The sequence below is a fragment of the Myodes glareolus genome, chromosome 1 (assembly GCF_982192425.1).
Source record: "Myodes glareolus chromosome 1, mMyoGla1.1, whole genome shotgun sequence".
In the NCBI taxonomy this organism is placed as follows: domain Eukaryota; kingdom Metazoa; phylum Chordata; class Mammalia; order Rodentia; family Cricetidae; genus Myodes; species Myodes glareolus.
Genome location: NC_142026.1, coordinates 126,805,239 through 126,823,921, shown reverse-complemented (window position 1 = coordinate 126,823,921; position 18,683 = coordinate 126,805,239). Strand labels below are relative to the sequence as shown.

At 40.3% G+C, this 18,683-nt stretch overlaps 1 long non-coding RNA gene across 1 annotated transcript in view; it reads right to left on the bottom strand.

Annotated features, from left to right (window-relative positions):
- Nucleotides 1-904: 904 nt before the first annotated feature.
- The window catches only part of LOC148123568 (uncharacterized), a 126,008-nt gene continuing 108,229 nt past the window's right edge, over nucleotides 905-18,683 (bottom strand). The window contains exon 2 of the long non-coding RNA XR_015736932.1: nucleotides 905-3,021. This is a non-coding gene — a long non-coding RNA (uncharacterized LOC148123568). The remainder of the gene's footprint in view (nucleotides 3,022-18,683) is intronic.

The following is an 18,683-nucleotide window of genomic DNA, read 5'->3' as shown; positions in this document are numbered from 1 at the left end:
TTATTCTGTGTATCACCATGAGGTCATGGCCTACAAGCAAAGGTTCTGCATGTCTATCTCTGGTGGCAGATCTATTGTGTCTCTTGACTCAGCCTAACTTTGCCCACCTAGCTCTGTTCTTCACTGTCATAGGCTCAAACAGTTCTTCATTAAAGCAACACATAGACAGAAGGGCCTCCTACACCACTTTCCAGAAGACCTCACCTCTAAGATGCTGGTATCTTTGTAATCACTGCTAATTTCTCAACTCCAGTTGATCAGCATTGAGTGTCGAGCAAAGGTTTCATTCCAGTAGTTCTGGAACCGTGTTAATTCGGCTGATTCTTCAGTCCCAGATACCTAGATTTTTTGACTCTTAGTTCAAATGGCCTGGTAGGGTTTGCTTTCCTAAATGTCACAAGCCTCACGTCTTTGATAGAAGAACCTGTAAGTCCCTCTCACCAAGTTTCAATAGTAAAATACATTGCTACAAATGATGTTGTAATTGGCCATTATAATGCAGGGTCATTAAAACAATGTGTTTAGCTTTTTGAATCTCAAACATTTGTGTTGTGAAGGTTTCTACAAGAGCTTCCTTGTGTTTAATAATATTCAAGCATTCATATTCTTTTAAAGAAATTATTTAGAGGGCTGCAAAGATGGCTCAGTAGTTAAGAGCACTTGTTGCTTTCGGAGAGATCCAGGGTTTGGATCCCAGTACTCACAACTGAAGAAGGATGCTTAAAAGAAATACAGAATTGACTTCATTATTTATCCAGGTGCAAGACATAATCAGGAATAGGCTTCATCCCATATACATAACACACATCCAGTCCCATATGGGTCTGCCAGGTCCTCTAGCACAAGGTAATGCAGAAATTAATCAATTGTTGATTGGAAGTGTAGAAACCACACTGGCTCAGAATTGAGTAGAATAGAGGGTTATTTATTTAGGGGTAGACTTACAAATCAATATCCTCTGCTGTAATGGAGAACAGCAACCAAATCCCACAGCTGGATAAGAGGCTGAACACATGCTTTACATAGGCATAAATAGTATAAGAGGCCACACACCAGTGGATGGGTAACTTAAAGACTACTGGCTGTAGGCATTTTCCACCCCTTTCTGTTTGTTTAACATATTTTTATAGTTTTATTTTATCTTTCTATAACTGCTTGACCTGTAGGATTATGTGGTATACTTGTAATATGTTTAATATTATAATAAGCAAAAAACTATTTCATTTTCCTAGAGGCATTTGCTGGACTATTATCTGTCTTTATTTGTGCAGGTATACCCATGATGACCATAGCTTGTAATAAATGTGTTATTACTGAATCAGGCTTTTCTGAGCTTAAATCAGTTGCCCACTGAAAACCTGAATAAGTGTCAATGGTGTGGTGTACATATTTTAATTTTCCAGATTTTGCAAAGTGGAACACACCCATCTGCCAGATTTCATTCCTTTGCGTACCTTTTGGGTTAGACCATTTAGGCAGTGGTGTTTGATTATAGAAAGAGCAAATGGGGCTTCTTTTTATAATTTGCTTAGCTTGTTGCCATGCAATAGATAACACTTTTTAAAGAAACCTTTGTTTTTGATATGATGATTTTTTTATGAAATTCTGAGGCCTGCAACACATTTCCAATCAATAATTGATCAATTTCTGCATTACCTTGTGCTAGAGGACCTGGCAGACCCATATGGGACTGGATGTATGTTATGTATATAGGATAAAATCTATTCCTAAATATGTCTTGTACCTGGATAAATAATGAAGTCAATTCTCTATCATCTGGTATAAATTCAATGGTTTCAATTTGCAAGACAACTCTTTCTGCATATTGTGAATCAGTAACTATATTGAGAGATTCTTTAAAATCTCTTAGTACCATAAGAATAGCATATAATTCTGCCTTCTGTACAGAATTATAAGGGCTTTGCTCCACCTTACTTAATTCTTCTGATTTGTTACCTGCCTTCTCCATTTTATTTGCATTAGTAGAAAATGTATGAGCTCCAGTTATTGAAGCATCACATACAATTTGGGAAAGAATCCAGGACATTCTCTTTATAAAGTTAAGTCTATTGTTTTGGGGATAATTGCTATGAATTTCTCCCAGAAAATTAGCACAAACTCTTTGCCAGGGTTCATTGTTTTCCCATAACTTTTTTAATCCATCAGTAGTTAAAGGCACTATAGTCTCTGCTGGGTCTATACCTCAAAGTCGGCAAAGTCTCAATTTACCTTTTATAATTAATTCAGAAACTTTTTCCACATAAGTTTTTAATTTTTTACTTGGTTTATAGTAAAAAGATTCATTCGAAGATCATATTGTCTCTTTGCATTAAAATTCCTGTAGAAAAAAATTCTGGAAGGCAATATGACTAGAATACAATTAAGATTTGGATTCATCCTACTCAGGTTCATAATTCCTGAGTAGGAGAGAAGTAGAGCTGTGTAAATGATATCCTTGCAGAGTTTATGTCATTATCAAAGAAAGCAAATATCTATCACACCATCAAACAATGTAACATATTAATTGTGGTTAGAATTTTGTGGAATTTGACTGAATTGGTAGAGTTTAATTGTGTCAAAGTAAGATAGTGAAGCCTTTCAAAGTGATGTGGAGCTGGTGGAAGAGCAGCTATAAAGGAGGGAGAAAAGGCTGGAGGTTGACAGTGATGCATGCAGTGTGGGGCCCATTAGCAGGCCATGTGGTATCCGGACCATTGGTTAATAGGGAATGAAACATGGGGAGGTCAGATGAGATAGAGGAATCCTTGTGGTCATCACTGGATCTCAGACAGAAAGAACACTAGAAAATCTTCCAGTCTATCAAATGTGGTGGAGTTGCTCCCCTGATAATCTAGGTAATACCTACTTGGCTTTTCCTAATGATTCTTTAAGAGTTCCTTGAGCCAGTGACTGCAGTCTGCTGTGGAGGTTATCTTGACATCTTTTATGAATTGTTCATCATTTGTGGTATCTCCAGCAGTAGTAGAAGGCAGCTTGTTTGCTTCCCTGCTGCCCAGACTCCTGAAATAACCACACAGAAACTGTATTAATTAAATCACTGCTTGACCTTCTAACTTCTTATTGGCTAGCTTTTACATCTTAATTTAACCCATTATCCGTTAATCTGTGTATTGCCACATGGTTGTGGCTTACTGGCAAAGTTTGGCATCTCAGGCAGCAGCTCCATGACTTCTCTCTGACTCCACCTCCTTTCTTACAGCATTCAGTTTAGTTTTCCCTGCCTAGCTCTACTCTTTGCCCTATCACAGGCCAAGAGAGTTTATTAACCAATGATATTCACAGAATACAGAGGGGAATCCCACATCACCTTAACTTTTCTGTTTAAATAAAAAAATGAAGGTTTTAAATTAACATAGTAAAATTACATATAACAAAAGTTATTAAGCAAGAATTACAGTTGAAATATTTATATCTATTTTACCTTTTATCATGACTAAGAAAACTATATCTATTCTTCAACTCTATCAAAGACTCTAGAAGGATATAATACTACCTAAGTAAGCAGGAAGTGCATTTGTAAGCAACTTCCAAAACTCTAGAATTGACAGAGATATTGTGCTACCTAGACAGTCACCCAAATTTCTTCTGTACTGTTGAGGCATCCATCTTTAGCCAACAGGCCCATACTATCTAGCAGACTTTTCCATGAAGCAGGAAATTTCAAAGATAGTTTGGTCTATATTGGCAGTTTGTCAGCCACTTTTTTCTGTGCCCTGCAGAATGTCTGGCAGACTTTTTCAGGAAGCAGGAACCCGAAAGTATCATCTCACCTTTAGGCAAGTCCAACAGTTATTTTTTTGTGGGTCTTGCATGTCCAGTTAAGCAGTTCAGGCAAGAGCAGTTTCTTGCCCAAATGGTTAGCAAACTCCATAAGGAGCCTCTTTGATGCCCATCTTCCTCTTGAAGTAATTGGTGCTGCCAGGAGAAGATGTGTCTCATTGACATGAAAAGCCCTAAGTTCTTAAACATTTTAAATGACATATTCTGTAGTCTTTGAAATACTTGAAGAATGCCTATCCATCTGAAATACATCTTTCTACATCTAGAAAATTTAACATGACTACAAGCTTGACTACTATAGATGATTATTTATTAATCTATATTTCTTAATTACCTATTGCATTTTTAAATGAGCTACACAAACACAATACCTTCTATGTTGTCATTAAGCAAATTGTAGCACTATGTTTACAAACTCCATTTAAATGCTCCATAGTCAAAACTCCTCAGAGTTCACACAGGCAACATCGCCCAGGAAGCCACAGTTTCAAAACAGCTTGGCTTTTTATCTGCTACTGCTGAATCAGGAAAACCTCTCTTAAAGGAGCCATGCCTCTGCTTGCTTCTAGCAAACATCCAGCTTTAAGATTAATCAGTTTTGAGCTCATATTCATTGTGTCCAAGATGAAGGAGTACTTTCCACTGATGTTAAATCTCCAGGAGGCACTAGCAATTTGTCCGTATTCATACAGAGAAAGCATGGTGGCCTGTAAAGTGGGCTGACCTGCAAACCACACACAGTACTTCACTCTCATAGATCCATTACTTCTCCAAAGGTCAGGGCTTTCCCATTGGCTTATGAGAAAGTACCATTTCCACATGACTTGCCCTTTGTTACCCACTGGGTACCACATGCTTCCAAGGTTGGACCAGTGCTCAGCTCTCTCACACAGACACACTCACCATCTCATTCCCACATGTGCTCTGCCCTTCTCTCTTGCCACCTGTCTCTGCCTCTGTATTGATCCCACATTTACCACTGATTTTGGTAATCTCTTGTTTAGTGTTAGCCAACATCTGCCTGAGCTCTTGCCACAAGTATTCCAGCCTTTGGATCATATCTGCTCACACTTGAGTCTCATTTGCTGTATTTCCCAGTTACCCAAATGTATGAATTTGCTACCATTATACTGAAGTAAAGGCACACCATCCACTGAGCACTGTCCTTCACACCAGGACTCTTGTGGTGTTGTTAGAGCCTTGACAATTACGTCACAACTAAGACAGTGTGTATCTGTGAAAGAAACATGCAGGTGAGGTACAAAGAGGGAGCAGAAATACATGGGACTCACGGTTCTGTGACACCCAGAGTCCCTCTGAAGGGCAAAAGGACAGGACGAGAAGCCTCTGTTCCAGATGTCCACCAGCTTCTGGATCCACATTTCCATGCCATCTTTGACTGTCTTAGGGTCCTAGGACCCCTCAGATGCACACAGTGTCAACAGAGGGATTTATCTCACAAGTACTTTTAGTGACATTTTTTAAGTGTTGAGGAATAAAATCTGTCAGATGGTATCTGTTCCTGGGACTGAAAATCTACTGAACACACAGGGAAAGGAGGCATTATAGAACACATGATAAATTCAACATGGAGTCTAGGTGTTCAGGAAAAGCCTCCTGGACTACGCTGCAATTTGGCATGGGAGGGGAGCTGTCACCTGTGAGCACAGTACTCACCCTGTTCCCACTGGGCCACTTCACACATCAATGTTGGGCATCAGATGCCAGATTCTTATATATTAAACCACACCCCTAACTCATTCTTAAGAAGAGATTTCTGTCTGTGATCTGCTTGAAGCTCCGATCTCTCTCCTCTTCCTCAGCCAGTTGTTTCCCAGCACTCTTATGGACTTTGGTCTCCCAGACTTTCACTGACATCAACAGAAGACACCACACCCTAGAGCTGCTCTATTCATCAGACTGTTCAAATAAGCAATCAAACCTAGTGAGACATGGACATATAAAATCTCTATGTGTGTATGTGACCACTAAAGTCTAAATTTAAATAACCATTAAAGGAATGTTTAGAAATGTGCAATATAATTACACAAAAAATAAAATGGATGCTGTTTAAAAAAAAAGCATTCTTTCCCTTCTAGCATTTCAAACTTCTGCTTGTGTTGGGTTGCTGGAAGTTTGAGGACCTCTCTTCCTGTATCCTCTAACCAGCTTCCTCTTCCTTTTTCTCACCACCTCTTCTACCACCTGTTTTTTCCTATCTCTGTGGTTTGCCCCAACTCTACTTTCCCCTTTCTCCTACTCTTAGGGCTTGAGTTTGTTCTTGAATGGCTGGAATTCATTCTCTCTAAGTACCCCTGGCAGGAAGATTGGTGGACATGAATGCAAGCTCTCTGGAGTCTGGAACTAGCTTTTTGGTTCGGAACTAAAGATCACCAACTGTTGCATTAAGGTGGACCACAATGGAATATGCATCAGGGATTTCTGAGAAAAATCCACTTAGAAGTTGATGAAAGAAAACTATTTTAGCTAAAGCAGGAACAGTGAATTATGATGGTGATTTAAAGAAAGCATCCCTGAGCTCAAAATATGTGCCAGTAAATACTACTACTACTACCACTACTAAAGCAATAAAGTTGATTTTGCAGAGTGTTTTATAATAACAAAAGAACAAGACTAGAACAAAACATTGGCAGATACCCTGGACATAGTCCAATGGTCCAAGGATGGCTTCCTAAAACTGGTCAGAGGATAGCCCACACTCCAGGACAAAGGAAGTTTATGCTGGTTAAATCTGGTAGTAGAAGAGTGGGGATCAAAAATGTCAGAAAAGTGCATGTGTGATATGGGATTCCCCTCTGTATGCTATAAATATAATTGGTTAATAAAGGAACTGTCTTGGGTCTGCACAAGGAATAGAGCAGGGTGTTGGGGGGAGGAACTAAACTGAATGCTGGGAGAAAGAAGGAGCAGTTGGAGAGAAGCCATGTTAGCCCCGCTAGAAACAGATGCCAGAACTTTAGCTGGTAAGCCACAGCTATGTGGCAATTAATAAAAATGGGTTAAATTAATATGTAAGAGTTAGCCAATAAGGAGCTAGAGCTATTGGGCCAAGCAGTGATTTAATTAATAGTTTCTGTGTAATTATTTTGGGGCTGAGCAGCCAGAAACCAAGAAGTGGCCTCCTGACAACAAATTGGCACCCAATGTGAAGCTGCAGGTTCTTACAACTGGCACCCACATGGTCAACTAAAATCCATTTAAAAACCTAAGAGAACTTGAAAAGGAATTCTAGACAAAAAAAACACAGAATTTCACACAGCTACTTGTTGTTACTAGTGGCATGCCGCAGCTCTCTAAGAGCATTTTTCCTGACTCAGTGGTAGCAGAAGAAAAGCTATGCCACTTTAAAATGCCTGCTTTCTGGGCTGTGTTGCCAGCACAACCTCTGGCTCTTTCAGTAGGCTGAGCATTTAAATGGGGTTTGTAAGCAGCATGCTACAAACTGCTTAATGTCTTGACATAGACCCCCTGCATACTTGGACCTGGGGAAATGTGTATGACTTGCAGAGGTAGCAAACAAACTTCCATCATGTTGAACTGTGCGGACAAGCAGGCAGGGCCTTATATACACTAGTAATGCCACATCTTAGATTCTTAAGAAGCACTTAGCATTTAAAGAAGTGCTCCTGGTCATAAAATAATTACAGATATGCAAAAAAGACAAATCCTGATTTAAAAAACTTCTAAAAGGAACACAGTGTTGAGTAAATGCATGTAGACTTCGGAGAGAAGATAAAAAGTATAGAGAGTTGAAAAAAAAGTAAAACATTGAAAAAATAAAACAATCTTTAAAGAGACAGAGTACAGACAGTCAGATTAAAGGAGTTAAGATAATAAAATAAATATTAAAAAGTAATACAGTAAAAAGAAGCCACATAAAGATGAAATATACACAAAGAGTCTGGATTATGTATATTATTCTGTTTCCTTTTATTTTTTTATTGTGAAAGAGTTAAATACAGAGAGACACTTCATTGTATGGGCTGCTAAGCTAAACCAGCATGTTTATTATAAATGTATCTTGGCTTCTGCATTTGGGTCTAAGGATATGTTGCTTTGGAAAATAAGTTTTCTTTTGTATCCACAGAAGATGAGAACCTGTGGATTAATTCCAGACTAATGTGGTTTGATGAACCAAGACCACCTGAAAGGTTGCCTTGAACACCCCTCAAAAAATTATTTCACTCAACAAAAAGCAAGAAGCAGTTTAGAGAGAACTACACCCAAATTCCCCAAATATTGTTTGTAAATGTTTCTTTACATTTAAAGGTGGATATGCTATAAAGCTTTGCATTGGTATGGATTTGGGTTTATTTGTACAAATTTAAGGTCAATTTTGTCATACTGTATATATTCAAGGCCAGCCTAGTCTACAATAGAGCTACAGAACTGAAAACAGCCTGGTATTGTCATAAGAACAGACAGGAGTACCAATGGAACCAAATTGAAGACCTGGATATAAATCCACACACCTTCAAACACCTGATTTTTTACAAAGAATCAAAAAATATCAAATGGAAAAATGAAAGAATATTTAACAAATGGTGCTGGCATATATGGATATCAACATTTAGAAGAATGAAAATAGACCCATACCTATCACTATGCACAAAACTCAAGTCCAAGTGGATCAGAGTCAGCCACACTGAAACTCACAGAAGAGAAAGTGGGTGGTATACTTGAATGCATTGGCACAGGAGACCACTTCCTAAATACAACCCTAGTAGCACAGACACTGAGAGAAACATGAGAGGTGGTAGAAGCATTCATAATCATCAGATAGCATAAGCACATTCATGGAAAAATCTCAGTAAGCCCTCTTATTATGTGTCATTAATGTGCTATTATTAAAAGTTAATTTTTACTTTTACTGTATATGAGTATTTTGCTTATATCTATGTGTGGAAGTAAGAGGTGTACATGGCACTTGCAAAGTCCAGAAGAAGGCATCAGATCCCCTGGAACTGGAGTTACAGATGGTTGTGAAAACTGAAAACTGAACCTAGATTCTCTCCAAGAGTAGCAAGTTCTTTTATCTGCTGAGCCATCTCTCTAGTGTTCTAATAAGTTTCTTAAAAAGCATAGATGAAAACTATGTGTGCCACAGAGGGTGGACTGTAGAAGTAACTCAAGAGTTGATGGTGTGCAACATATAGTTCAATCATGGACCTCTGTCCAGGTGCTCACTGGGGACTCCACCACTAGGCCTGTTCTCAAAAAGAGTTTCTGGTGAGGCCAAGCTCCTAAAGACTGAATTAAGAGCAAAGTCTAAGGAACTGCAGAATGTAAGAGCTGTAGCAAAAGGGAAGGATGTTGAAAGTTCCAGCTGAGCAACCTGACACACAAAAGCAGATGTCCTCCCCCAAAGCCAGCAGAGCTGTGAGGTTAGGAAGTGTTTCATTGTTGTGTAGAGACAAAATAACCATGGCAACTATTATAAAAGAAAGGGTTGATTGGTGCTTGTTTACAGGTCCAGTAGTTTACTCCATTGCCATCAAAAACATGGAGTCTGACAGCATGCAGCAGACAAGGTGCTGGAGATGGACCTGAGAGTTCTACATCAGGACCCACAGGCACAGGAAGAGAGGGAGACACAGGACCCAGCTTGGGCTCTTGAAATATGGAAGTCCACCCCAGTGCCATACTTTCTTGAGCAAGACCAGACCTACCCCAACATAGATATACTTCCTAATCCTTTTAAGTAGTGCTACTCCCTGATGACTCGACATTCAAGTACACAAGAGCTCATCTTCAAACCCCCATGTAGTCTAACTCTTTAGATTCTTTCCTGTGTTCTGCAACATCCACTTCAGACTGCAGTGTAGTGAAGGGCTGCAGGCAGGCCTGCTTTTCGTCCTGCCTGGCTCCTGCATGGCTAGCTTAGCCCTGGAAATAACAACACACAGATTGTATTCATTTAAACACTGCCTGGCCCATTACCTCTAGAGAGTTAGTTACTGTCTAACTCTCACATCTTGATCAACCCATTTCAAATAATCCATGTAGCACCACAAAGTGGTGACTTACTGGGAAAGATTCAGCATGTCTGACCTGGTGGCTGGCTCCATGGCGTCTGCCTCATTGCCCTCTTCCCAGCATTCTGTTCTGTTTACTCCACCTACCTAATTTTCTGTCCTATCAAAAGGCCAAGGCAGTCTCTTGGTTAACAAATGAAAATAACATATAACAGAAGGTCCACCTACATCATTTCCCCTTTTTCTATGTAAACAAAAAAGATAGGCTTTCACTTTTACATAGTAAAATTACATATAACAAAACAGTTATCAAGTAAGTATTACAGTTACAATATTTATATCTATTTTATCTTTATCATAATAATGGAAAACTGTAACTATAACTAACCATTCTCCAACTCCATCAAAGACTCCAGGATATAGTATTACCTAAGTAAACAAGAAGTAAGCAATTTCCAAAACTCTAGAAATGACAGAGACATCTTACTGCCTGTACAGTCACCCAAAGTTCCTCTGCATCATTGGGGCATCCATCTTCGGCCTTCAGGCCCATAATATCCAGCAGACATTTCCATGAAGCAGGAAATTTCAAAGGCAGTTCAGTCACTATCTGCTGTGTCCTGCAGAATATCTCGCAGACTCTTTCATGAATCAGGAACCCCAAAAGACCATCTCACCTTTACGCAAGTTCAGAAGTCCTCTCTCTGTGGGTTCTCTATGTCCAGTTTATGCATCAGTCCAGGCAAGAGCAGTTTCTTGCCCAAATGGCTATCAAACTCCATAAGTAGCCTCTTTGATGCCCATCTTCCTCTTGAAGAAGATTGGTGCTGTCAGGAGCAGATGCATCTCATTGTCATGAAAAACCCTAAGTTATTAAAACATTAAATGCCATATTCTGTAGTCTTTGAAAGATATGAAGAATGCCTATCTGAAATATATCTATGCACATCTAGAAAGTCTAACTAACATGACTACAAACTTGATTATAAATGATTATCCATTAACAATCTATATTTCTTAAGTATACATTACATTTTAAAATGAACTACATTAATCACAACACCTTAATCAAGAGCAGAAACACATATACATATAATAAAAATGACCTTAAAATCCATTACAAATCAAATTATCCATATCTATATCATATCCACCTTTAAATGTAAAAGAACCTTTATAAACAATATCTGGGAATATGGACGTAGTCTTTTCTCTCCAAACTTCTTCCTGCTGTATAGGGGCGCTGTTAATCAGGTCTTTCACAGTAAACCTGTTTGCTAACTTCATCTCAGTTAACAGTTGAATGAAGTAATTTTTTGAGGGTGTTCACAGCAACCTTTCAGGAGGGCGTGGTCTATCATACCATATTGGGATAGAAGCAATCCACAGGGTCTCATCCTCTGTGAAAACAAAAGAAGAACCTCCTTTCCAAAGTATCTTATCCTTAGATCCAAATTCTGAAGTCAAGGTATTTTCAAAATATCTATCTTGGGTTAGTTCAGCAGCATTTAAAAATAAAAGTCTTTTAGCAGCTGTTGCTCTTTCCTCAGCATTCAAACAATTTAAAGAGAGCATAATAACATACAGTATCAAGATTCTCTGTGTATTTTCCATCTTTATGCAGCTTTATTTTAACCTCTATATCTTTTATTTTTACTTTTACATTTTGAGACAGGTTCTCTGTATATCTTTGTCCTGGAATAATTCTGTATACCAGGCTGTCCTTAAACTCACAGAGATATGTCTATCTCTTCCTCCCCAGTGCTGAGATTAAAGGCGTGTGCTGCCACACCTTGAAGTCACAAAGGTCAATCTACCTTTGCCCCTTGAAGTTACAGAGGTCAATCTACCTCTGTCTCCCAGGCATTGGGATTAAAGGTGTGTGCCACCACACCCAACTACTTTCTTTCTTCCTTTTTTTACTTTAAGAACTTTAACTTTTAGCCTGCATATATTTATAACACACTGTAAAATACTTAGAGGTTTTCTTTGTCTCTGAATCTCTCTTTACTGTATATCTCTCTTTCTCTGACCACATGAGTCTTTAATGGGTAGGACTAAAGCTGTGGCTTTGACAGTTAGATCCAGCCCATTCCTTAGCTCTCCAGCCTCATGGCAGAGGTACCACTGGAGCCATTTTTATTGCTAAAACTCTGTGGCATTTCAAGGTCCCTGCCAGCAAGCAAGCTGCAGCATTCTTCTCACAGACCACACTCAGTCAGACTGCCTGCCTGAAAGAGTCAGAGTTTGCCCTGACAGGACAGCCCAGAAAGCTGGCATTTTAAAACAGCGCAGCTTTTTTCCTGCTAAGGCTGAAACCCGAAAAGCATGCCTTCAGCTTTTCATCAACACCGTTTAAGTGTTTCGTGGCAAGACCTCTTAAAAGAGCTGCATGGTTTTGCAGCTAAAGCTGAGTCAGGAAGCCTCTCTTGGATGAGAGTGCTTGCTTACCTCTAGCAAGCAGAGCAGACCCGAGAAATTGCTGCTAACAAGAAAACATGCTTTACGCTATTCTTTTCCAAGTTTTCTCAAGCTTTCTATGGATGCAGTTATCCACATGGGCGCCATCTGTAGTGAGAAGCTGTGGGCAGGCCTGCTTTTCATCCCACCCAGCTCCCACATGACTAGCTTAGCCCTGGAAATAACAACACACAAATTGTATTCATATAAACACTGCCTGGCCCATTACCTCTAGAGAGTTAGTTACTGGCTAACTCTCACATCTTGATTAACCCATTTCTAATAATCTGTGTAGCACCGCAAAGTGGTGGCTTACCGGGAAAGATTCAGCATGTCTGACCTGGTGACTGGCTCCATGGTGTCTGCCTCATTGCCCTCTTCCCAGCATTCTGTTCTGTTTACTCCACCTACCTAATTCTAGGTCCTCTCAAAGGGCCAAGGCAGTCTCTTTATTAACCAATGAAAATAACACATAACAGAAGGCCCACCTACATCACTGCAGGCCTGATCAGTAATTGCCTTTGTAAAGTTCATCTTCCCTACATTTCTAAAGAGCATCTTTTACACAGCCAGGATTCACACACCCAGGATGACAACAGCTGTGTAGACAAAGCCGACCACACTGTTCCACTGTCTGCTGATATCAAACCAAGGCATGATCGCACAAACCGATTGGGAATTATGAAAACTGATGTTGTACCAGAGACTTTACCTGTGAAGATGCATGTACACACACATACACACACACTCACCCCAGAAAGGCAACCTATGACAGAGCAAAGTACCAACACCAAGATTAAAAGATGCACAAGTGTCAACTCTACAGAGGACCCACATTACTAGTTTCCAGTCCCTTCTTTGTTTATAATAAGTGAGATCTTCCTTTGGGTTGAAAGTAGCAAAAGCAAACAGCTTGTCTAGACTTTACAATGTCTTCTGTCTTCTTAGGAAGACCTTCTCCAGAAAAATACCACTTCACAACTTAACATTTCTGTCTCTAATCAATGAAAAAAGCAGAAAGTAGAGCCAGAATGTGTCCACAAATATCAATTTCTTTCATCTCTGGTATCACTCAGAAGTCATGTGATTCTCCAGTGTAACCTGGGAGCTCCAGTCAAATCTGAAAACAAAATCAAGAACTGCTACCTGATGTATGAGCACACTACACACAGCACTCTGTTCTAGAACAGTGTTTCTCAACCTCTGTAATGCTGTATCCCTTTAATACATTTCCTTATGCTGTGGAGACCCCAATCATAAAATTAGTTTCATTGATAATTTATAACTGTAATTTTGCTACTGTTATAAATTGTAGATATCTAATATGAAGAATAAATCATGTGTGCTACTCAAAGGGGTCATGACTTACATGTTAAGAATCAGTGTAACTGTGCAGAAGGTTAATGTCTGACTGCAATATAAGTTATATTGTACAATAAATTGTTTTTAAGACATGCAACCTCACACTCAAGTCTTAACACAAGAGTCACTTCCTTCAGAGTAATTTGTAAATGAAGTTGCTTTGCTTAGGAAGGGTTGTTGAGGGCTTTGGTTTCCAATTACTGGATCATGACTATCATGAGGTATAACAAGAAAAAAGTTCCAAATAGTCAATTTACTTTTTTTCCCGTTTTCTTTATTTGTGTGTGTGTGTGTGTGTGTGTGTGTGTGTGTGTGTGTATGAGTGTTTTGCTCACCTGTATATATGAATGTGCCAGGAAGCAGTACCACACCAGGCCCAAGGTCAAGCAAGAGGGTTGCAAGCAAGAGGGTCAAGCAAATGGGTTGGGGGAGAGAATAAGGCATTGGGGGTTAGGGATTGAAGGGGTAAGATAAAGGGGTAAAGGAGGGGAGCAGCAAGTGAAAGGTTGAGGGCTGACAGCAGAGCAAGGAGGGCCCAAAAGCTGGGATAAAAAAAGAGAGCAAGCAGGGTTCTGGACAGTAGGGGTAGGGCAGGACAGAGTGGGGGAGAGGGTGGCAGTGGGAGACAGTGGAAGGTGAGGCCAACCAAGCTTGGAGACATGGGACAGTGACTGGAACATGTGAAGAAACCCCTCAAACAGTTCCTGATATTTCCTCTATTGTCACAGGCAAGAGACGGCTGTTCAGCCCCAAAACCATACCGTATTTATTCCTCCCTGAAGCTGATGTAACCACAAAACCTCTAAGAAAAGAAGTGAAGGGGTGTGACAAACAAACCACAAACTGCCTGAGGTCACAGCCCTGATTCTGAAATTTTCATGAATGTCATCAGCAGGAAGCTGGCGTCTATTACAGTGCCCTTCACATCTGAGGCTGGATTTAGAGAAGGAAATCATGGCCTAGGCCACAGTGACCAAGCTCATTAATTGCATCCTGCCTCTGTACTCACTCTGCCAGCCCATGAGTTTGGAGGAATTCAAAAACAGAACTTGTGGGGACAGAGGATCATAGCATCGGAGAGGAAGGGTGCTCCTAGATGATCCTGGGCCCCCATCCCCATCCTCCCATCTCCTCAGACTCCTTCTGGATGACTGTACAGTCCAAACCCTGGGATTTGCTCTCTACCTCACCTCATACACTTTACCTAGAGGCTTTTAGAGAAGCTGAGACGTCTCAGAAAAATTACTACATAGAAAGGGAAGACAGGGCCAGAGGAACTTGAAGTTCACTGTGGTTCACCAGAAGCCACTGAATCTCTAAAACCACTGTTACTCCCATGGTGCGGGAGAATTGTCTGTATTCTGTCAATCATGTATTTTAATAAAACGCTGATTGGTCAGGCAGGAAGTATAGGTGGGTCAACCAGACAGGAAGTAGAGGTGGGGCAATGAGAATAGGATAAGGCTAGGGAGGAGGAAACTCCCTTAGCCACTCCTGTCCAGACCACCTAAGAGGCAAGATGTAAGCTGCCCAGCTGAGAAAGGTACGGAGCCATTATGGCTAACATAGATGAGAATAATGGGTTAAGATAAGTCATAAGAACTAATAAGTAGCCAGAGCTAAGGGCCAATCAGTTTATAATGTTATGGAGTCCTGTGTGTGATTTTCTCTTTGGGATTTGCCGGCTGTTGGGGTACCGGGCGGACGGAAACCCCAACAAGCCGGCCCTCATGTTACATATGGCGCCAACGTGTGGACAACTGTATCCACATAAAGCCTGAGACAGCTTGGCAAGTAATTCTAGAACAAAATGACAGCATTGTGTGTGGTTTCTTGGTAGCAGCAATTTCTCGGGTCTGCTCTGCTTGCTAGAGGCAAGCAAGCACTCTCATCTAAGAGAGGCTTCCTGACTCAGCTTTAGCTGCAAAACCCTGCAGCTCTTTTAAGAGGTCCTGCCGCAAAACACTTAAATGGTGTTGATGAAAAGTTGAATATATGCTTTTCGGTTTTCAGCCGTAGCAGAAAAAAAGCTGTGCTGTTTTAAACGGGGCCGTCCTGCCAGGTCAAACTCTGACTCTTTTAGGCAGGCAGTCCGACTGAGTGTGGTCTGTGAGCAGAATGCTCCAGCTTGCTTGCTAGCAAGGACCTTGAAACGCCATAGAGTTGTGGCAGTGAACACAGCTCTGGCTGGTACCTCAGCCACGAGGCTGAAAAGCTAAAAAATGGGCTGGACCTAGCCGTCAAAGTCACGGCTTTCATCCTCTCCTTAAAGACTCCTGTAGTCAGAAAAAGGGAGATATATAGTAAAAGAAAGATTCAAAGTTGAAGAAAACCTCTAAATGGTTTACAGTGTGTTAAAAATATATACAGGCTAAAAGTTAAAGTTCTTAAAGTTAAAAGGAAAGAAAGAGAGTAGTTGGGTGTGGTGGTACACACCTTTAATCCCAATGCCTGGGAGGCAGAGGCATAGTGACCTCTGTGACTTCAAGGGGTAGAGGTAGATTGACCTCTGTGACCTCAAGGTGTTGTAGTACACACCTTTAATCCCAATGCCTGGGAGGCAGAGACAGATCTCTGTGAGTTCAAGGTGTGGTAGCACATGCCTTTAATCCCAGCACTGGGGAGGCAGAGACAGGAGGATCTCTGTGAGTTCAAGGACAGCCTGGTCTACAGAGTTATTCCAGGATAAAGATATATACAGAGAACTTGTCTCAAAAAGCCAAAAGTTAAAAGTAAAAATAAAAAAAATAGAGGTTAAAATAAAGCCACATAAAGATAAAAAATACACAGAGAATCTTGATCCTGTATGCTATTATGCTCTCTTTAAATTGTTTAAATGCTGAGAAAGAAACAGCAGCTGCTAAAAGATATTTGTTTGTAAATGCTGCTGTATTAATTCAAGATAGATATTTTGAAAATACCTTGACTTCAAATTTTAAATCTAAGGTTATGATGCTTTGAAAAAGTTCTTCTTTTATTTTCACAGAGGATGAGACCCTGTGGATTGCTTCTATCCCAATATGGTATGATAGACCACGTCCTCCTGAAAGGTTGCTGTAAACACCCTCAAGAAATTACTTCACTCAACTGCCAACTGAGATGAACCTGGCAGACAGGTTTTACCATAAAAGACCTGATTAACAGCGCCCCTATACAACAGAAAGAAGTTTGGAGAGAAATAACTACGTCCATATTCCCAAATATTGTTTATAAATGTTCTTTAACATTTAAAGGGGGATATGATATAGATATGAATAATTTCATTGGTATGGATTTTAAGGTCAATTTTGTTATATGTATATATATTTCTGATCTTGATTGAGGTATTGTGATTGTGTAGTTCATTTAAAAATGTAATGTATAATTAAAAATATAGGTTGTTAATGGATAATCATTGATAATAGTCAAGCTTGTAGTAATGTTAGTTTGACTTTCCAGATGTGCATAGATATATTTCAGATATGCATTCTTCATATCTTTCAAAGACTACAGAACATGACATTTAATGTTTTAATAACTTAGGACTTTTCATGACAATGAGACACATCTGCTCCTGGCAGCACCAATCTACTTCAAAAGGAAGAAGGGCATCGAAGAGGCTCCTTATGGAGTTGGTTAGCCATTTGGGCAAGAAACTGTTCTTGCCTGGACTGTTGTATAAACTTGGACACAGAGAACCCACAGAGAGAGGACTGTTGAACTTGCCTAAAGGTGAGATGATCTTTCGGGGTTCCTGATTCATGAAGGAGTCTGCGAGACATTCTGCAGGACACAGCAGATAGTGACTAAACTGTCTTTAAAAGTTCCTGCTTCATGAAAATGTTTGCTGGATATTATGGGCCTATAGGCCAAAAATGGATGCCCCAACGATACAGAGAAACTTTGGGTCACTGTCCAGGCAGCGAGATGTCTCTGTCATTTCTAGAGTTTTGGAAGTTCCTTACTTCTTGTTTACTTATGTAATATTATATCCTTCTGGAGTCTTTGATGGAGTTGAAGAATGGATAGTCATAGTTATAGTGTTCCATTATTATGATAAAGATATAGTTATAAATATTGTGACTGTAATTCTTGCTTGATAACTGTTTTGTTATATGTAATTTTACTATGTTAAAATGAAAGCCTTTCTTTTTTGTTTAAACAGAAAAAGGGGAAATGATGGAGGAGGGTTATCTGTCTATTGTGTTATTTTCATTGGTCAATAAAGAGACTGCCTTGGCTCCTTGATAGGACAGAAAATTAGGTAGGTGGAGTAAACAGAACAGAATGCTGGGAAGAGGGCAATGGGGCAGAAGCCATGGAGCCAGCCACCAGGTCAGACATGCTGAATCTTTCCTGGTAAGCCACACCTCGTGGTGTGATACAGATTATTAGAAATGGGTTAATCAAGATGTGAGAGTTAGCCAGTAACTAACTTTCTAGAGATAATGGGCCAGGCAGTATTTAAATGAATACAACTTATGTGTTATTATTTCTGGGGCTAAGCTAGCCATGCGGGAGCTGGGCAGGATGAAAAGCAGGCCTGCCCGCAGCCCCTCACTACACTCCCAGGGACAGGAATCACACCATCCCAGTTCTCGTTTTTATTTATAATTTCTTTATCTCCTCCTCCTATTTTTTCTCACTGTATAAGTCAGGTTTCCAGCTTGCATCAGTTCCCTTCATCAGCCTTCTCAGAGCAGAGGGCAGAGGTCACCACACACAACTTCACTGACTACTTCATATATTGAACCAGCACCAAGTTCACCATCCTTACATCCCCTTCCTCCACCCTCCCACCCAGGAAAGTGATCTATCACCTCCTCAACCAGCTGGCACTGTATGCCCCTACCAGGACACACCCTAGGAAATCCATCCCCTCTCACCCAAGCTCTGTTCCCTGAAGGAAACACTCTAGCAGAGATATCTGCTTTTTCTCCTGCCCAAGATGTTTCTTCTGCTAACACTCTGCTAAGAGGGAACCCCTCCCTAGAGAAATATAGCAATCTCCTCTGGCTCTGGTGAAAAGTTGTTACTTTTTCCTGCCTGGCCTTGCTCAGCCCCCCTTAAGGAGAGTCCTAGCAA